The 15,522-nt window shown below is 54.9% G+C and overlaps 1 protein-coding gene across 3 annotated transcripts in view; it reads left to right on the forward strand.

Moving 5' to 3' along the window:
- Positions 486–15,522, forward strand: part of NOS1 (nitric oxide synthase 1) — a 58,423-nt gene continuing 43,386 nt past the window's right edge. The window contains exon 1 of one of the 3 annotated variants that reach the window (XM_021412295.1): positions 486–635. The gene's annotated coding sequence lies outside the window, so the exon portion shown is untranslated. Of the gene's footprint in view, positions 636–692; positions 1,428–15,188; positions 15,214–15,522 lie in introns of those variants that run through there. The other 2 variants (XM_021412296.1, XM_021412298.1) reach the window with 2 other exon arrangements.

Raw genomic sequence — 15,522 nt, forward strand, 5'->3', positions numbered from 1 at the left:
GCAGTGGACCCCTCCTGTGCTGGTGGGATGCCCCACGATCAGGGAACAGGGACACACACAGTGCCACTGTGGCGGGTCCAAGCCCCGGGTAGGGTTTCACTGGCAGAGGGCTATTTTCAGGCTTGCAAATCCGATGGGTGACAATGCTTCTGGCTGCATGCCCAGGGCAGAGCCAGCCTCAGGGTTACTTGTCCCTCAGACTCCGTGCTGCTGTGCTGGGTAGGATCCAACTTATTTGTTCCTATTTTGGCTACAACCCCTGTTCCAGCATCCCAGTGTGTGTGGATCCGTGCTCCCCCTTGCAGTGGGGGCTGCTGCTTTGCTCCATTCTCACGGTGAACAGCTCTTGCTCCCAACCACAAAATAAACCCCATTTGTGTACAGGTTGAGATCCAGCTATGGGGAACCCAAAGCACTCTGCCTGGCTGATTTCCACCCTCTCCATCCTCTGGGCTCGTCCCGGAGCTCACCTGCCTCTGGTGCCCATTATGCAGACAATGGATCTCCCATTAGGGTTTCTCCCACACCTCCAACACAATGCACGGTGTGCGCAGGGGAGCGGCTGCAGCCTCCCAGGGAGCACCCGCCCTGCACTGTGGGGACACGCTCAGACCGGGCAGCACTGCGGGATGGTGGTGAGTGGGGCTGGGGGGCTCGATGGGGCTCGGGGGGGCTGGAGGAGGGTGAAGGCCACTGAGGACAAGAGCGCTCTTTAGGGGCAGTTTAAATAAGACCCCTTTTACCCCTTGGGGTAAAAGCCTTCGGTTTGAGGCTTGCCATGGCTCTTTTTCCCAGAATTGGGTCTTCTGTATAGTTGTGGAATGGCTTGGGTTGGAAAGGACCTCAAAGATCCTCTAGTTCCAGCTTTGGGTTTTTGTAGAGGGGAAGGTGCTGGTGCCCCACGCAGTGCCCAGCTGGTGCGATGCTGCAGGATGGGGCTTTGTCCTGTCTGTCCTGTTACCTGGGTGCTCTGCATTGCCCTCCCTCCCCCAAAACACACCCAGATGAGACCCAGACCTGAAGGCCTCGAGCTGGAAAACCGCAGCTCACATGACCGGGAAAGAGCAGCGCTCACTGCAGCTGGGGAGGGAGAAGTTACTGAATAACCCAAGTGCTGCGGGGCCCCCGGGCTGCGGTGCCCTGCAGGTGTTTGCTGGACCCAAACCCTCCAAAATGCCCCCAGCTCCCAGCCCCTCGGACCCTGTGTCCACGGGGCAATGTAGGGCCCTGGGAGGGATGCACAGCGCCGAGCACAGGGAAGGGACGCAGTGGGGTGTCTCGAGTGCCACTGTGGGAAAGCTGCGCAGCCGGCTCGGCACGGCCCCTCCAGCCCTCCTGCAGCTCTTCCGCCAGCTAGCGTGGATCGTCGAGCTGAGCGCCGTGCTGCTGTCTGCATGGCACCGCGATGGAGCCGGAGCTGGGAGTTGGTGCGTGCCTTGCGTTGGTGCTGGGGACGGGATCCTGCATGCTGGGGGAGCGGCGGTGGAGCACGGTGATGTGGGGGGGCTGTACAGCGGGGTGTTCTCACTGTCCCTATGGTGCTCTGGCTGCGTCACAGCCCAGATACTGCTGGGGGACAACGGCAGCATGCAAGGGTGGTCAGGTGTCCTGATTCCTACGTTCCTGCCGGCCCCATAGCCCAGGCTGTGCTGAGGTCACTCCCCACCTCCCACCCTCTGGTGGCTGATTTAGGCCCTTTAGCCCTAACACCCACCCTGGGCAGCTCCATGGGGGTCTTGCAGGTGGGGGCCACAGCACAAAGAGCTCTCTCCTTCCCCAGGCGAGGAGCTCATCCCACAGCCGTTGGCACGCAGCTGCTCCGCTTCCTGGGAAGTCCTATTGATGGCAAAACACTGCTGCGGGGGGGGGGACAGCTGAAGTTGTCTGGGGCCGTGTGTGCTGCAGATGCGGCCCTCTGTTCCGGGGGGGCTGGATAGCGTGATGAAAAGTTGCAGCCCCAGTCCATCTGTTTCTGACAACCTGAGCGCTCTCCGGCAGCTTCTGAATTCAGAGTTTCTGAATTCCTCAATAATTAGACTTTCTTGTAAAAAAAAGAAAAAAGAAAAAAAAAAAATCCATCTGGGCTTTTTCACGATGGGAATGAAAAGCCAAGGTGGGTGTGGGAGGGGGAAGGTGGATTTTCATCCTTAGCAACCCAAATCTTGAAATATTACATCAGCACCGAAGAGGTGTAATTAAGTAGGAAACAAATGAGACCGGCTAATCTGTTTTGCTTGTTTGAGCTTAGCGGAGTGCAGAAAACAAACAGAGGCCGGATGATGAATGGGACTTCTTTCTGAGCCCCTGGGGGGGCCGGGATGTGGGGCCGGGTTTGGCCGCTTTCCCCTGGCGCTTGCTGGCTCGGGGCTGCCCGGCGCTGTGCGCGGTGCTCGTTTTCTGCCTGGTTCTGGCTGTAAGTGGCTGCTATGAAGGCAGCTCCCTTGGACGCCTTCCCGGAGCAGTGAGCGATGGGGACAGGGCTGTGTGTTGCTGGGGGACAGCAAAGCCTGAGCCCCTTAGGACGATGCCCTTTAGAGCAGTATTTCCATGAGCTTCTGTGCATCCCCAGGAGGATGAGGTTGGGGATATCCCTTGGGGTCCAAGTTTCCCCTGGAGAACTAATGCTGTCGGTGTGGTGTGTAGCGCCAGAAGCTCAGCACTCCCATCCTTGGGAGTGATGGAGATGGACAGAGCAGCATTTTGCAGACACTCGAACACCCCATAGGGCTTTGGTGTGTTGCTGGAGTGGAGCATTCCCTGCCCGAGCCCACTTCCAGGGTTTTGTTTTCTCCCTTCTCTGCTCTCCGGCACGGCCCGAGGTGCCAGGAGCAGATGGCAGCCATCGGCCAGGCTCACTATGAGCCCCTGCAGCTCCTGGCACGGGGCAGTGGCTGTGTAACCCCCTCGCTGCCGGGCTCCTCCTGATCCCACATCTGACATTTCAGTGGGGTGTTGGGAGGTGTGATCCTCTGGGGTGTGCTGCAGGGAAATGGGATGTGAGTGGATGGGAATGGAATCACCCCACTGAGGTTTTGTATTTTAGGCTGCACCATCAGCATGGGCTTGCCTCAAAATATTGCAGAGCCCATTGATGCTGGAGATGTTCACTCTGGTTGGCATCACCTCAGCACCCAGGGCTCCCTCTGCACCCATGCACTTGTTCCTTGGTGACTTAGGGCTGCCCCAAGCAACCCATTTCCCTCCTACTCCCCCCTCCCTCCATGGCCCTCCCCTGTGAGCCACATTGCATCTCCCACCCCCAGAGGGCTGGGAAATTGGGAAGTGGCCAAAATGAAACAAGTCCTCCCCTCCCCTCCCGGGTGACAATTTCAGCCCTGCAGGAGCTCAGCGCCCGCCAGCTCCCGCACCCACGCTGGAGCACCCGCAAAGGCCACAGCGAGCACAACCCTTCATCCCATTATTATTGTTATTATTACATTTTCCTTTGTATTTTTCTCGCCACAAAGGCCGGAGCTGTTTGCTTGCAGCATTGCAGCTGGCGGGGCTGTTCCTGAGGCTCTTTCTGAGCAATAACAGTGTCTCTGGAAGCGAAAATTGAGCACCTTGGTAGCAGGCGGTGCCCTCCTCGCCAAGCTGAGTACGTATCCCTCCAGTTTCAGCTGAATAAATTTACCAGACAGCAATGATATTAGCCCAGTCTCAAAGACTTTATCAATTTGCAGTTGTCTCTTCGATGATAGTTTTGTTGCTGCTGTTTTCTTTTGTTTTGTTTTTTTTATTATTGAACTGTCTGAGATGATTTCCAAAGAGAGCACTGCAATCTGAACTATTAAGTAATTTGGAAGAGCAATTAGTGTTAATCTGGAAACTCCCTGTGTTGCTCCTGAATAAATCAACCTCGCAGTGAGAGCCGTGTGATGGAGCTGGGCTGATGTATGTGCAGGGCAGCAGTGCGAGCTGGTCTGGAGAACACCAAGAAGCAACTTTGTGCTCTGGGAAACTTTGATAGGATGGTGTCGGGTTCAGAGGGATTGGGGATGTGTGGGACCAGAGAGAGTACCCCCAGCTTTGTGCCCTCATTGCATCCCCATCCCCAAATGCTCCTCCCAGTGTGTGCTGGGGGGTTCCCACAGGGGGGTCAGCTCCTCCCAGCACTGGGGTTTTTCTTCTGGCCTGGCTTTTCCCCATGGAAATTTGGTAGTGAAGAGCTAAGAAGGGTTGCGTTCCCCTTCATGCTGCATGACCAGCCCTGGAGCATCGTGTTGTGCATCAGGTGGCAGAAACGCTGTGGCCATAGAATCACGGAATTGTTAAAGTTGGAAAAGACCTCTAATATCACCTAGTACAGCCATAGTCTGGTCAGATGGAGCTGGTGGAGGTGGCACCTTTCCTCCTTCCCTCCTCTCCTTTAGGCAGAAGCTGTGTACAGCATGCCCCAAGCCCTTGGTCAGTAGTGTTCCCAGGACACCATTTCCTATTGCAAGTAGCAAATACAGGGAACAATCCCTTCCATTGTCCTGCTGGTCTTACACTGCTTGTTCAGCACGGGAAGCATTGACCTTGGCCAATCTAAAGTTCATGGGTTGGCTGAGATAAACCATGGCTCGTCCTCTTGTTCAGTGGGAGCTCCATACCCTTTCCTCCACAGCTGTTTTCCAGCCTTCTGGACCCATCCAGGTGCCAGGTTATCCCACCCAGGACAGGACGTGATGTTTGCCTTTGGGCTGTATGAGCTCAGTTGGACTGTGTGCAGCCCATCGCCATCCCTCTGGGCAGAGCCATGCCCTCTGGTGCACCAACAGCCCTCTAATCTTGAATCATCTGAAAGTGTTCATCTGGCCCCGATTTGTCTGTATATCCATTCTTTATTTCATCACTGTGACCACAAGAATGCTATGGGAGGCTGTCAGGTGGCAGTGGCACAGTGGCAACCACTCTCCCCTTGCCTGCAGAGTCAGCCTCCTCACCCTGGAGGTGATTGTGGCTGCTGGCCACGATTTACACCTGGGAAATCCCTACGGGCACTTCTCTATTGCTCTTGTTCATCATGAGTAGAAACAGCCACCAGGAGGATTTTCCATCACCTCCCAGGAAAGTGCTTCACAGAATCATAGAATCAATCATTAAGATTGGAAAAGACCATGAAGATCACCCAGCCCCTCCCCACCATGCCCACTGACCACATCCCTCAGTGCCACACCTCCACGTTCCTTGAACATCTCCAGGGACAGTGAACCCACCACCCTGGGATGGAGGCAGCCCAGCAAAGCAGTGCATCTCAGCCCTCCTCTTCCCACATACCCTGCTCCCGCAGGTCACCTCAGGGCAGGGATTTGGGGCTGCATGACATCTGGAGGGTCCCCACCCCTCCGGGCTGTTGATGCTGTTTGTAGCTATTACTGTTTTCTGGTGGCTGCTGTTTGCCCACTCAAATACCTCAGTAATCCTCTAAGGGACCTCACATCTTCCTTCCTTTCTTCTTTTTTCTTCTTCTAAAACAATTAGCTTGGCTCAAGCCCTCTGCAATACATCAATTAATACAAGCTGAGGCAGTAAATTAAAGGGAAACAGGAACAACTATGCTGGGATTAGGTCACTGAAACTATAAACTTTGGAACAAATCAGATTTCCTTGGGAAGGGAAATGGACAGCCGTGATATGTCAAAAGTGAGATGAGACAGGCTCAGAGCAACTTTCCACTTGGCTGCTGGATGCCAGAACTTCTTCCCTGGGGAAGTTTGGGCTGCCAGACCCCGCTGCTACTGATAATGCTGGGATGGCAAAACAAACAAACAAGAGGCGAGAGAAAATGGAGAAGGATGGGCAAACTGTGCCCTTGGGAGAGGCACAGAGCAGTCAGGTGCAACCTAAGGGGTAGGGAGGAAGGGAGCACCTTGGGGATCGTTCTCACCCCTGTTTCAAACAACACATGGGCCTGTTGGCTTGTGCCATACATGAACATGTACAAGAGGGCATGAGAAAAGCAGTTGGCTTGTGCTCACAGAGCAGGTCCAGGGCTAAGCATTGTTTGTTTCTTCTCCATGGCCCTTCTGCAAAGAGCAAGCTCTAGAGATGGGAAAGGAGAAGAAGGGACCATGGGTATCCCCCATCTTGGGCAGGGCCTTGGGCTGTTCACTGAGGAGAATCACTGCACCTACAAGACAGGAGAGTGATCTATTTTGCCCATAGTCACAGACCAAGGCTGGTGGTAGACTCCATCTATCACCAGTCTAGGAAGCCGTGGCCAATGGGATTTGCTCCATCCAGCTGTTCCATCCAAAACCAAATCCCAGGGCTCTCCCAGACCCACGCTCACATGAACATACATGGGGTGTATTCATGTAACTGCTCCTCCTCCTGCAAGAATACAAAGCCTGTCTGACTCCTGGAAATTCCCTTATGGACAGTTTCTTGGCCTTTAATGCATCTCCAAATGGTATCATGAAAAAAAAAAAGCTGGAAAGGTCACTTCTGTGGCAGAAACAGCTGTTATGGCATAGGGATAAATGTGAGAAGTGTGTAATACATTCTCCAACCCCTAATTGCATCTCTGAGACTTGCAGCCAGCCAGGTGTCCTGGATAGAGCCCTGTGTCACCTCCTCTGCCAGGCCTGTGCTCTGGGATGCTCTACAAGGCTGTGCAGGAAGGTCAGGTTGTTTCACTGCCTGTATCACAGAGCCAAAACTTGCCAAGCAACATGTCTGTGCCATGCGGCAGTGTCAGGAGCCATGCGGGGAGAGTAATGGTGCTCAGGGGTCATAGAATCATGGAATCATTAAGGTTGGAAAAGATGTATAAGATCCCCAAGCCCTACCCCAGCCCACCCCCACCATGCCCACTGACCGTGTCCCCCGTGCCACATCTCCACATTCCTTGAACGCCTCCAGGGATGGTGACCCCACCACTCCCTGGGCAGCCTGTTCCCTGCAGAAGAACCCAAGGAGGGCAGAGCACTCAGACCTCTGTTCCAGCAGCCACAATGTGGAAAAACTCAGTGAAGGTGGGAGGATAAAGGTAATTCTTGGATGCAGGGAGCAGGAGCATCCTTGCTGGGGCACGGATGCATGTCACAGGGGTGGCTGCCCGTGCTCTGCAGGACAGACAGACAGATGTGGGCTGGGGCACCGAGAGATGGACATGAATCACTGTCTGTCTCCCCAGGATCATGCTCCCAGTGAGGTGAGGCTTCTGCAAGGCCCTGAGTGGGGCTCCTTGCCCCCCTCCAATGCTCGTCAACATCATTCGTCAGCCCATGCATGCTCATTAGCCGCAAAAACGCTTCTGTCCTTTTGGCCTCTTGCTCAGCTCTTGGCTTTGGTGTGCCTCTACAAACTGAATTACACGGTGCTTGTGCGTGAGCAAAACTTCCCCTGCTCTGCACCACCCCTCCCTCCTCCTCTCTCCCCGCTGTGTCCCTCGCATTAATGCAGAACCCATGATGTCCCCACGCCTTCCCCACATCTCCAACTCCCAGCACTTCACCCTGCCCACGCAGCTTCGTTACCAGCCCTCTGCCCACAGACAGAGCCCTGCTAATGATGGCAGCTCCTGGTGGAGCCGGAGCAGCGTGGGAGCCGTGGGGATGGGGCCACGGTGCTCTGCGTGGCCTTTCACCTCCGCAGTAATGAGGTTTCACAGCCACACTTGGAGCATCCATGTGGGAGTGCTGGGCTGCCTGGTGGGGTTAGGGGGTCTCCAGGCCTCCACTCCCGGCTGGGAGGTGTCAGAGCAGGGTTGTGCTGTGGGATGGGTGCCTGCGGTGCACAGCATGGCAGAAGCTGCCCGTAGCCTGTAGTGGGTGTGCAATGGAACAAGGTGTTGCTGGAAGTGTGGCTTGGTGAATTACTTTGGCTAAAGCAAAGCAAGATTTCATTTAACCCCATAAAAGCTCTTCCAGTGCTGGGGGAGTCACTGTCTCATGGACATAACTACCGCACAAAACAATGTTCTCTGCTCTCCTTCCGTCCAGGGGTGCATGGGGCAGTCTGTGTTGTCCTTGCTGCTCGTTGTGGGTGTTCTGTAGGTAGCAGCCACAGTCTCTCTCCATGCAAAGCAGTGTGAGATTGAAGCACTGGGAGTTGGTTGGTGGTGACAGGCAGATGCTCAGCACCCTGAAATCATAGGGATAATTCCATACGTGGTGCTGCATTAATTTATTGCCTTGTCATCACTTCCTGGGGGCAGTGGTGGGAGAAGAGATGAGATTTCAGTGTCACCGAAGGCAAACTCATGGCTGACCTTGTGGCACCGTGTAACTCGGTTTCCTCCTTCATCTTCACCCCTAAATTATTCATTCCTAAACCTCTTGAAGATAGAGAGCTGATCCCAGTAACCGTGCTCCCATACAGCATGATGCCAGCCCAAACCTCCACGTAGGCTCCAGAATCATTGTTGGGGGGACCCGACCAGCCCACACCAATGTCTCAGTATTGCCTCCGTACCATGGAAGCTGCTGCTGGTGGGAAGCAAAACCTGTGGGTGCAGTGGGCAGCAAGTCCTGGCTAATGCTGTAGCAGGACATGCATCACTCCACCATCCTGCAGGTTTTTATGAAGTTGATGCCCTTGGACTCTTCATGGGACCCAACAACACCGTTGTTTGCAGAGCCAGCAGGATGGGAGAGGCCAAGGCAGCAATGCACAGTGAGGATGTTCCCCATTGTCCCCATCTTTTCCCTTTGGGCCCACCTGCAGTTGGGGTTTTCTGGGGTCCGGGAGACGCTGCGGGAGCAGAGCTGTGGGCAGCGCGGTCGGGAGGTTCAGACACCGGCTAATCCTGTTAGGAAGGCAGTGGTTATTGCAGGGCTTCCAGTGGGACCTGCTAAATGAACCGTAATTCTGTAATGAGATTTCCTTTTCCCGGCCAGACTAAATGTTCTCGGCCACTGGGAATAAGAGGTTGGGGGAAAAAAATAAAAAGAAAAAAAGTATCGGGGAGGGGGAAGCCAGTCCAAGGCTGTGTCAGACTTGGTTGCGTTGGGGATGTGTAGAGCTCTCGGATGCATCTTCTCATTGCAGACATGGGCTGTAGGCTGCCCTGCGCTCCTCTGCAGGGGGTTGACAGGACCCTGATAGCAAGAAAATCCCATCCGAGGTTGTGATATCACTCTGAAATTCAGAGAGGGCCAGAGGCTGTGTGTGAAACAACAGAAGCTGGAAGGGCAGGGGCATGCGAGGAGAAAACATGCTCTGGGAAAACAGTGGATTCTTTGTGGAGCAACTGAATGGCAAGAAGAAGTGTCCCGAGTGGGTTTTGTTCTGCCCTATGGCTGCAAGGGGAGAGCCGGAGGGCTCCGTGGGGTCTGGGGCTCCTGCTGGGAGCCCTTCCTGCAGAACTGCAGAGCCAGGGGCAGCACTACCCCTTGTTTCTGTCTTCCTTGACCTCGAGTTTACTTAGGTTTTTTTTTTTTTTTTTCCCCTTTCTTTCTGGTCTTTCTCTTAAAGAATCTGGCAGTCCTGTATCTGTAAATGGGAACAGAAGCTCTTAGCCTGCCAAGTACAGGGCCAGGCTCTCCAGCCCTGTAGGTGCAATGGGATGCACCGTCTGCAGCCTGCCCTGTGAGGAGTGTCCCCCAGCCCCCAACCATGGGCAACAGAGGAAGGGGTCAGCTCTCTGAGCCTTTTTCTCCACTTTTTAAATGGTGTGATCTGGCCCCTGGCCTTCAAGTGCCTCAGTTTCCCCACCAGGAAGAGAGGAGTTGGGAAATGGGTGTTTGTTTTCTGGCATTTTGTAGGGCAGTGCTTCACAGGACAAAGGGATACTCTCTGTTGGGCTATTTTTCCTGATTTCAGGCTTTTCAGTATTTTTAGCTGCAAAGCCTCCCTTGGGCTTCAGGCTTAGGGTGGTGATGTTCTTTCCAGAGATTTCTTTGGTCCTTTCATAATGAAATGGAGTTTGTGGCACAGGCTGCCCAGGGAGGTGGTGGGGTCATTGTCCCTGGAGGTGTTCAAGGAACATGGAGATGTGGCACATGAGAGATGTGGTCTGTGGGCACGGTGGGGTGGGTTGGGATTGGACTTGGGGATCTTAGAGGTCTTTTCAACCTTAATGATTCTGTGATTCTATGATTCATCCAGCTGTGCTCTTGCAACCCATCCTAGCACAGCTGTATCCTTTTGGCCAAATTGAATGGGAGGGCTGAGACATCAAAGCAATGAGGTTTTGGTGTGTCACCTGCATTGGGTCCCAGGTGACATAAATGAGCATCCCTTATTGGGGCTGAAATCTATGGGGGGGGTGTTGGTGAATTTGGGAGGAGGGAAAGCAGGAAAGTTTCCAATCTGGGCAGGTACTATCAGTGCCATAATGTTACCATGGTGCCAAAGTAGTTCACCTGCAGATGATACGCAGAGCTGTCCTGTGTCCCTCTAATTACCAGGGTTGGCTTTAGGAGCAACGGGTAGAGTTGCTAGGACCCAGTGGCTGCAGATAAGAGAATTGCTGGGGGACCCAAAAAGCTCTAAATTGCTTTAAATACCATGGAGGTGGTGAGCTCAGGGTGCCAAATCCTGTGGCTGGGGCCTTGTGTTGGCATGGCAGCTTGTGGGAGGGCTGTCAGGATCTGGGCTGGGCTGAGGTGGCTCTGCTTCCCCCTTTTCTTGCTCTTGAAGAGAGATTTTGGTGGCAAGGGGAATGAATTGTCTTAATTAGAGGTGAAATGTTGCGATCGTGCTGTTCCCCATGCAGTTGGCTCCTTTTAGCATTCAATTCCGTCTTGGTTGAACTGGGAGAAGCTGCTTAATGCCTCCAAATTACAGCAGCCTTTCAACATCCCATGAAAGTCATTCCAGAAATAAATCCAAATTCCTGGCAGAGCTTCTGCACAAACTTCTCACTGCTCGGTGGGAAAGCTGAGAGCCGTCTTTCTTTGGGTTATGGGGAAAAAACAAAAGGGGGGAAAGCACAGGTCTGTGCCTCCTGATGTTGCTTCTTTCCCTGCTGACATGTGCTGCTGCATGGCTTTGGCTGAAGGACACTGATTCACAGGTGCATAAGCAGTGCAAAGCGTGTCCTGGTGCGTGCTGCGACCTACGCGTGCTGAAGCTGCAATATGGGGCTGGGATGAGTCCTCCTCATCATCACCAGCCCTCCTCACCATCACTGAGCCCCTGGGCTTTGCAGGTGGGGATGCTCCACTGCTGCTTTAGGGTCAGGGATGGATGAGATTCACAGATAACTCATCTTCAACGGATGTCTGACCATGCTGCTTTATTTCCATGGGTCTGGGGGAGGCAGGGGTATTGCAGCCCCTCTTCACCCGCTCCCAGCAGGCACACGAGGGGCTTCGCTAATGGGTAGTGGGATATTTCTGTCGCTTTTCTTGCAGCTTGTTTTCTGCTAGCAGGGTCTTTTTTGGAAATGAAGAACTCGACAGCAGCTGTGGCTCAGTTTTGGGCTGGCTTTGTGTTCCTTGTGCTGTGAATGCTCTGCAGATTGGGCTTATCAGTCCTGTCAGCCTGCTGCGGCCCTTCCGCACTGCCCCACTCCTGTTTACCCAGTGCCGTGCTGACGCAGGGGGCCCCTTCCTGCGTTTGTCCCCACCCACCCCGAGGTCCCACACCGATAACTCTGAGATTAGGGATTCGGGTCTTTTAGAAAGAGTCGTGGACGTGCAGCCCTCTGTTGCCCTGCTTCATAGGGAAAAACCTCCAAATTTACTGCTAAGGGTTGACACAAAGTGATCTTCCAGTTGACAATGACTCTGTTAATTGACTTAAAGATTAAATAGCGACACTTGGGGGGCTGCTCCTCCTGGAAGGGAGCGGGCATGGGGCAGGGACCCAGATGCTTGTGCAGTGCAGGAGATGGGCTGTCTTTTGCCAGCCTTAATGACCTGTGTTCTGCTGATTTTTGTGGACGATCTTTGAGGTCCCTTCCAACCCAACCCATCCAATGGTTCTATGATGCACGTCTCTGTGATTCTATGGTTTCGGTGCAGCTCTGTGCTGCTGAGCACCTTCCCCCTGTTTCCAGCTGCCGACAGTTGCCTCAGATGTTTGTGTTTGAAAGTGTTTGCATCTGAATAACCCAGGAGTCACTCGAGCTGCTCCAGCATGCGGAGTGAGCAAGGTCTCCGAGCAGGTTTTTCATCTGTTCAAATTAGAGCCTGGATTTACGAGGCGTCCTTGGGCTTTGGTGTGTTTGTAAAACCTCCTGCGTGTCCTTAAAAGGAGGATGGAAATAATTTGGGTTTTGATGGCGAGGTGTGGGGCTGGTGCGGGAGGGAACGCGCTGCGTGACTTGTAGAGGCAGAGCATCACGTTTTGAAGTAAGGAGAAAGAAACACAGAAAGGGAAGACAGACAGGTACAGCTCTGCCCTGTAACAGTGATGAAACATTAATTCATCCCCCTGGAATTTCTTGTTTGTGAGCTGCCATAATTTCATTTCTTTGGTGTCTGTATGAAGCTGGAGTTAGTTTAATGCCAGAAGCCAAATACTCTCCGACTAATATCTCTTTATTAGATTTGGTGTGTGAGTGTGTGTGTGTGTGTGTGTGAGAGAGAGAGAGAGCTCCTTATAACCTACTTTCTACCGTTGGAGGTGGTGTGATGCACTCAGAAAGACTCAATCCAGCCCCGTGACCCACAGTGCAATGAGGCTGCAGGCACGAGTTTGACTTTTCGGTGCCGTTCCCAAGCTTTTTTTCCTCCCCAAATGTGCCCTAGCGCTTGCTGAGCCGGGGACTCCCAGGTCCTCGGATGTGCGGTGTCCAGCAGCAGTGCGGGCTCACTGCCACCCATAGGCAGCTCCAGCACCCGCACCCGCTGTGAAGTGGAGCACGGACAGAAATCCCGGGATTTGTCCCAAATGGCTGCTGCCAGACCCCCATCAGCTGGCGGATGTGTGTGTGTGTGTGCGCAGTGCCATCGGCCCCTTAAGCTTTCTGTATAAATGCGTTCAGCCCTTTCTTTATTCCCTCCGCCGTAATCCCTCGGATGCATTTCGGGCTGCATAGAAATAGCAGCTGGGTGACGGCTGTGTGTGTGTGTGCGTGCGATCCGCGCTGCCGGGGACCTCTGAGCACATTCCCCGCTGCTGGAATCCCCCCCCCCGACCCCTGCGGCTCCCAATGGAGGTGGGTGAGGCTGAGGGGAGGGCAGCGAGCCCAGGATGGGGGGAGAAGGAAACTTGGGCGAGCGGAGCGCTGTTTTTTTTATATTTGGCTCCTGCAACGCTGCGAGCATATGGCTGGAGGCAAACGGCACTGAGCTGATTTCATGGCATGGGGGAGCGTGGGAAGGGGCAGGGGCAGGGGCTGTCCCCCCACCACCAGCTGAGCTGGGCAGCCTCTTGCTCATAGTGTTGTCTGCATTCGGTGCGTGGCCGGGGCATGGGGTGACTTGTGCAGATGTCTTCTCCATGGCTCTGGGCTCCCTGGGTTGGATGGGGCAGCGTTACAGGAGCATAATCCCGGTGGAGAAGCCCTGCCCCAAGTGCTCTTTGCTGGAGGAGGGAAGGTGCAAATGTCAGTTGTCATACTGAGACCTTTTTCACCCTCAACATCTGGGGGTGGCTGCTGTGACACAGCTGGAGGCTGAGTTCCCCTGGTGCAGGACACATGGAGGCCACGAGCTCCTTCTGACGCCAGCACCGTGCTCTGGGCTTCGTGGGCTTCTGCGAAGCCTCAGCCAGTGCAGAAGTGAGCACCGCTCTGCTGAGCATTACGCAGGGCAGTGTCCCGGGAGGAGGATGATGATGGCCACCCAGATGACACATAGAGCACAGCTCAGCTTCTTGCTAGTGGGTCCTGTGTGGGTGTTAGTGGGGCAGGTAGGCAGCACAGCCAGAGCCGGGTTCCCCTCTGCCTGGAGCCCAGCACCCACCACTCTGCTCCCAGATTTTGCGTCTCCAGCAGAGCAGGTGCTGGGATCTCATGTCGCACGTCATGACAAGAAGTTCTTCTGGGGCTGCCCAGGCTGATGGTGACAACTTTTGGCCCATGCCCATGTCACGAAGCCTTTCTTTGCCTGCATGCCCCCACCCCGTGCAGCTCACCCCTCTGCGGGGCAGGCTTCCCTGCCCGATGGAGCACAGCAGATGTCATTTGGAAGCTTGCTATTAAATTAGTCCTCCTGCATCTAAATAGGCGTAATTATGTTTTCATTAGCCCCAGACAGTGCGTTACAGCTTGATGTATGAGTAGTGCAAGGAGCAGGGGGGTGCAGTCCCAAAAGTGCTGCTGCCATCCTCCCCCATTTGCCATCTCTGAGAGAGTCCCCGTGCAGCAGGGAGGATCAGGGCTGGTTGCTTTGCCCTCCCAGAGGGAAGTTTTGTCATTTAGTCACCCACTGTGCTGTGGTTTATCCATGAGCATCCTGAGCACCGGGCAGCCCTGGCTGTGTGCTGGGTAGGAGCTGTGTTTCTGCGATCCAGGGGAGCTGCCCTGGGCTCTGGGAGAGGGCTGCACGCAGGTGAGCTCCTGCCCTAGCGCCCAGTGGGGTTTACATAATATTATATATCTATAATTATGTGTTTGTTGTTGCCATGGGAATGAGCACAATTGCAAAGCCTGGAGACTGATGTCAAGCCTGGGTCTGTACTGGGCCTTTTTGGGGGCAGGGGCAGGTCAGAAGGGGAAACTGAGAGAGGAGGAGCCCCCTCTCTGTGCTGTTCCCTGTGTGCAGCCCCAGCACAGAGCCCAGCACTTCAGTGGGGGCAGTGGGGGACACTGATAACCACCTGCCCTCAGCTCAGGGGTGCAGTGATGAGCCTGGGGGGAGGCTGCTTGCTATCAGGGAAAGAGGGGACCCCGTTGCCTCATTGCCCCCCACAGCAACATGGCGCAGGGAGAGGGGTGTGGGGCTGGGTGGGGGGCTGAGCCAGCTGAGACCCCTGCCCCGAGGGTGCTGTGGAGGGCTGCACGGCATGGAGCGGGGCTTTCCAGCAACAAGTAGGGACTGGGGGGGGGGTATCTCGGCTCTTTAATTGATGAGGGAGCTGGGGAGGGGGCGATGCTCATCAGTATGGGGAGGGAGAGGGGGGGGGGAAAAAGCCAGGCTGGAAATGAGGTTATATAAAAGATGTATGATTTGGAGAGCGGAGTGTCTCCTAATGAGGGCTGCACCGGCTCGCTCCACACCCATAAAAACCCGGGTTGGACGTCAAAGCGGATTCGTTTCGGTGATGCTGGGATAAAGGGGCGCAGCGAGGAGCGCTCCCTCTCTGCAGCCCCGCGCTCGTCCCTCCGCAGCTGCCGGGAGCGAAGCGATGCTCCAGGCACGGACGGGAACGGCTCCGCTCCGCCGCACGGTAGGTGGTGGGATGGTGTGGGGGGGAAGCCCCCAACCCCGCATCTCTTCTCCGGGAAACTTTGCGGTGCGGCACCCCGCAGCCATCTGTGTGCCCCCCCCCCACGCTCCCTCGTATCCCGGGGGCTCCGCCGCAAACTTCATCCACCAGGTCCCTCCGTGACACCCCCGGGCTGGGGGGGCTGAGGCAGCTGCAGGGGGAGCGCGGTTCTTGTCTCCCTCCCCCGCAACTCTTTGCAGTAAGTTTGTGTGGGGCAGGCGGGACAGCGGTTTGCTGAGGTGGGGGTGGCACAGGCAGGGGTAGGGGCAG

The sequence above is a fragment of the Numida meleagris genome, chromosome 14 (genome assembly GCF_002078875.1).
Source record: "Numida meleagris isolate 19003 breed g44 Domestic line chromosome 14, NumMel1.0, whole genome shotgun sequence".
NCBI lineage: Eukaryota > Metazoa > Chordata > Aves > Galliformes > Numididae > Numida > Numida meleagris.